This window comes from Micropterus dolomieu, linkage group LG06 (genome assembly GCF_021292245.1).
Source record: "Micropterus dolomieu isolate WLL.071019.BEF.003 ecotype Adirondacks linkage group LG06, ASM2129224v1, whole genome shotgun sequence".
NCBI lineage: Eukaryota > Metazoa > Chordata > Actinopteri > Centrarchiformes > Centrarchidae > Micropterus > Micropterus dolomieu.
The window spans coordinates 1,006,266-1,009,748 of NC_060155.1; the positions used below are offsets into that span (position 1 = coordinate 1,006,266).

Consider the following 3,483-nt stretch of genomic DNA (forward strand, 5'->3'; position numbering starts at 1 on the left):
CTAGGAACCACAAGTAACCCTGCATTCTGGGAGCGCAGTGCTCTGGTGGGGCAGTAAGGTACTATGAGCTCTTTAAGATAAGATGGTGCCTGACCATTAAGAGCTTTGTAGGTAAGAAGAATGATTTTAAATTCAATTCTGGAATTTACTGGAAGCCAATGCAGAGAAGCTAAAACAGGAGAAATGTGATCTCTTTTTTCCTGGTTCCTGTCAGAACACCTATCAAACAATAGTTTTCATTTGCATCGCTAAAGTCCGACTAACAGAAAACAGACAACTTCAGCACTGCTTTGAAAGCATCTGTCCCACATCAAAGCCTTCCATCTGGGAAAATCCACAACGATTATATCAGTCAGTGATTTCTGCCGTCATCTGTCTGCATCTGTCCCGACTCCTCTGGCTTCATCCTATGAAGATCACAAATGTCACTTGTCTTCTTATTTCTATTAAACCAGATGACTACTCAGAGACTGTATTATTATGATTTCCTCTTCTTCTTCTTTGTACGCATTCAATGTAGTGACAGGCGTCTACACTGCTGGAATTATACAAGCAGAAGAAGAACACCATAATGACAGAATGCACTCTGTAGCGCTGTTTGTCCGTTGTCAGCTACTGTAGAAACAAGATATAAATGGCTCATTCCAAAGTAATAAAAAAACGGTTCATTTTGTAAGGTATTTATGCACGACTGAATACATAGTTATGGATCTTATATTGCATTTCTGTCAACAAATCCTCAGAAATATTAAACACTGAACCTTTAAAGAATGGTTTAAGCTTGTATCAGCAGTTTAGATTGAAGGCAGTCTGTGAGGAATCTAGTATCAACGCATATTTGCATTATAGGCTAGAACATAAATGATTACACACTAAAAACTCCTTGGTTATTTCTTCAACCCATTTTCTGGGTTAGTTGTGTTGGGTTAAAATTATGGGAGAGTAACCATTTTCTGGATTATAGGGCTAATATTTTGACCCAGTTCCTGGGTTGTTTGGGTTTCTGGGTTATTTTTTAAAGAGTGACCCATGTTCTGGGTTATAGGGTTGGCTTTCTCACTCTCAAATTCAAATTAACTTTATTGGCATGAATGTATAGCAACCACCCGCAGTTGTTCTGGAATTCTCTCACAACAGCCGTTTGAAATAACCGTCGCTTCACGCTCGATCCGTTTTGGCCTGTGCTTCTTCGGTGCAACTTCATCGTGTGTCCAAGGTAAGCAAGTATTTTCAGTGTTGATGTAACATAAACTTTTCTTTGTCCATGTCCCCAGTTGCTAGTTTAGCACCATTAGCTGAAAAAATTACTATGGCTTAGTTGCTACGTTGAGACTAGCGTTGGTAATCTGTGGTTGCCATGTACATCTAACTAGTTTAAAGTCCATGTAAAGTCACACATGACATGGCACAACCAAAGCCTTAATCAACATTCATCTGTGCTAGTATTTAGTTCCTTCAGTTCAGTCAGTCTTTGGCCGTTCTACTGTGTAGTCTTGTTTAGTGTGTGTACATCCTACCCGTCTGTACCTTTTGGAGTTACTTTATTAGTAAAATGTTTGAATTGGAACTTTGGACTCCTCTTCTTCTTCTGCCTGCACCACACTGTGACAGATAAAATGTAAAACAAAGTTGTTTTTTTTTTAAATAAGGCATACTGGCATAGTAACCCAAGTTAGGTTATTTTTGACCCAACTTAAAAAAGGGACCAAATAATTTCTGGGTTATTTCAACCCAGATATTGGGGTTGTTCTTTTGACCCAGAAGGTGGGTTATATTAATTTCAATGATGGGTTTTTTTGACCCAACATTTGGGTCAGGTATTTAACCCAGAAGTTGGGTCAAAAAGAATAAGCCAATTTTCTGGGTTGAAATAACAGAAATTAGTTGATCCCATTTTAATTCAGGAATTGGGTCAAAAATAACCCATTATGGAGTTTTTAGTATGCATTTAGTATCATAAATTAAACTTTCTAAAGTTTTAATTATTTTCCTTTTAGACCTACATAGATGCCCAGCGAGCAAGAAGTCGTCTAGAATACGTCTGAAAGACGTAGTTGTTAAGACATCCAGAAGACGTCCTCACACGAGCCAGAATGAAAGTTTTTTATACGTCTTTTCTGGACATTGTTTAGACGTCAATTAAAGACGTGCTACAGACGTATTTGTTAAGACATCCAGAAGACGTCCTCACAGGAGCCAGAATGAAAGTTTATACGTCTTTTCTGGACATTGTTTAGACGTCAATTAAAGACGTGCTACAGACGTATTTGTTAAGACATCTAAAGGCAGAATAAATATTAGACACGTTTTCTTTAGTAGAAATGCCAAAGACTGTTAAGACCCATACTGACATGAAAATCCCATCTGTGAATATTTGGTAGGATCCAACTTTAAAAATAGTTGCAGAGTTAGTTCTGAGAAAAACCTACTTAACCTTACTTAATGGTTGTCGTGTCATGAAACTGTAGACACAGATCTAAATTAGATTTTAAAGAATATTGATAATATTGAATATTCAATTGATAACTAGTGTATATACTAGTCTTGCATTTTTTTATCTTATCAATATAATTTTAATAAACTGCCTAGTATTTTCCTGTAAACCAAACTGATCACTCGAAGAAATCAATGATTTAAATCTCAAAATATATTTTTATTACTAATTTTACCCAAACTTAAAATCAGAACAGTAAAGTATAAATTAACACAATAAAACTGTATTACTGCCAGAACAGTAAAGTTATAAATAAAAGTACTATAAAATGTTGTTAAAACAGTAAAGAATTAACAAAATGTGGCTGCTATTAGGTCCACAATATATTTATTTGTAGCAAATGATCGGCTGCAGCAGACTTTATTTGGGCCTCTGTAGCAGCTGGGTACCATTTCATGACAGCAGCTAAAATCAAAGCAAAAACATGCACATGAAAAATAAATAACAAACGCCACTGTTGTGGTCTAGCTTGCAGCACAGATACATAGTATACATAGATGAAAATTTGAGTACTTGATTAAATGAAATAGTTATTAAATCAAGTCAAGTTACATCAAGCCTGATATTCAACATACCACACACATACATACATATACATATTATACACACTTTTTTTTAAATTGCCATAATATGAAGCTTACCTTTTATTGCTGAAAACAATTTCTTGTCTTCAATTCCAATTTTATCCTTTTTGCCCTTCCCCTTCATATTAAAAAAGGTCATCAGCTGATTGGTGAAGAGCCTAAATCCAATACAACACAAAATTAATATGCAATTATTACTTACACACACACACACACACACACACACACACAGCATGGTGACCGCAGGCTGCGTTTTTTCGGCAGGAATTCAAAATAAATGACAAAAAAACAAACAGCGATTTTGATAGAGCATTGGCTGAGATGGACAAAGGGCTGCATAAATTAACCATCGTCAGCCTTACTGTGCGTTCACTGTGCCCAAGTGCACAGTCCTGCTCCTTACTT

The 3,483-nt window shown here is 36.1% G+C and overlaps 2 long non-coding RNA genes across 2 annotated transcripts; one reads left to right on the forward strand and one right to left on the reverse strand.

The window, feature by feature from the left end:
• Nucleotides 1-1,151: 1,151 nt before the first annotated feature.
• Nucleotides 1,152-2,175, forward strand: LOC123972902. The gene is made up of 2 exons (XR_006825498.1): nucleotides 1,152-1,216; nucleotides 1,998-2,175. It is a non-coding gene; the product is annotated as an uncharacterized LOC123972902 (long non-coding RNA).
• Nucleotides 2,176-2,838: 663 nt separating this feature from the next.
• On the reverse strand, nucleotides 2,839-3,455 carry LOC123972901. Its single transcript, XR_006825497.1, has 2 exons — nucleotides 3,136-3,455; nucleotides 2,839-2,899 (listed from the first exon to the last, which is right to left on the reverse strand). It is a non-coding gene; the product is annotated as an uncharacterized LOC123972901 (long non-coding RNA).
• Between the last annotated feature and the right edge of the window lie 28 nt (nucleotides 3,456-3,483).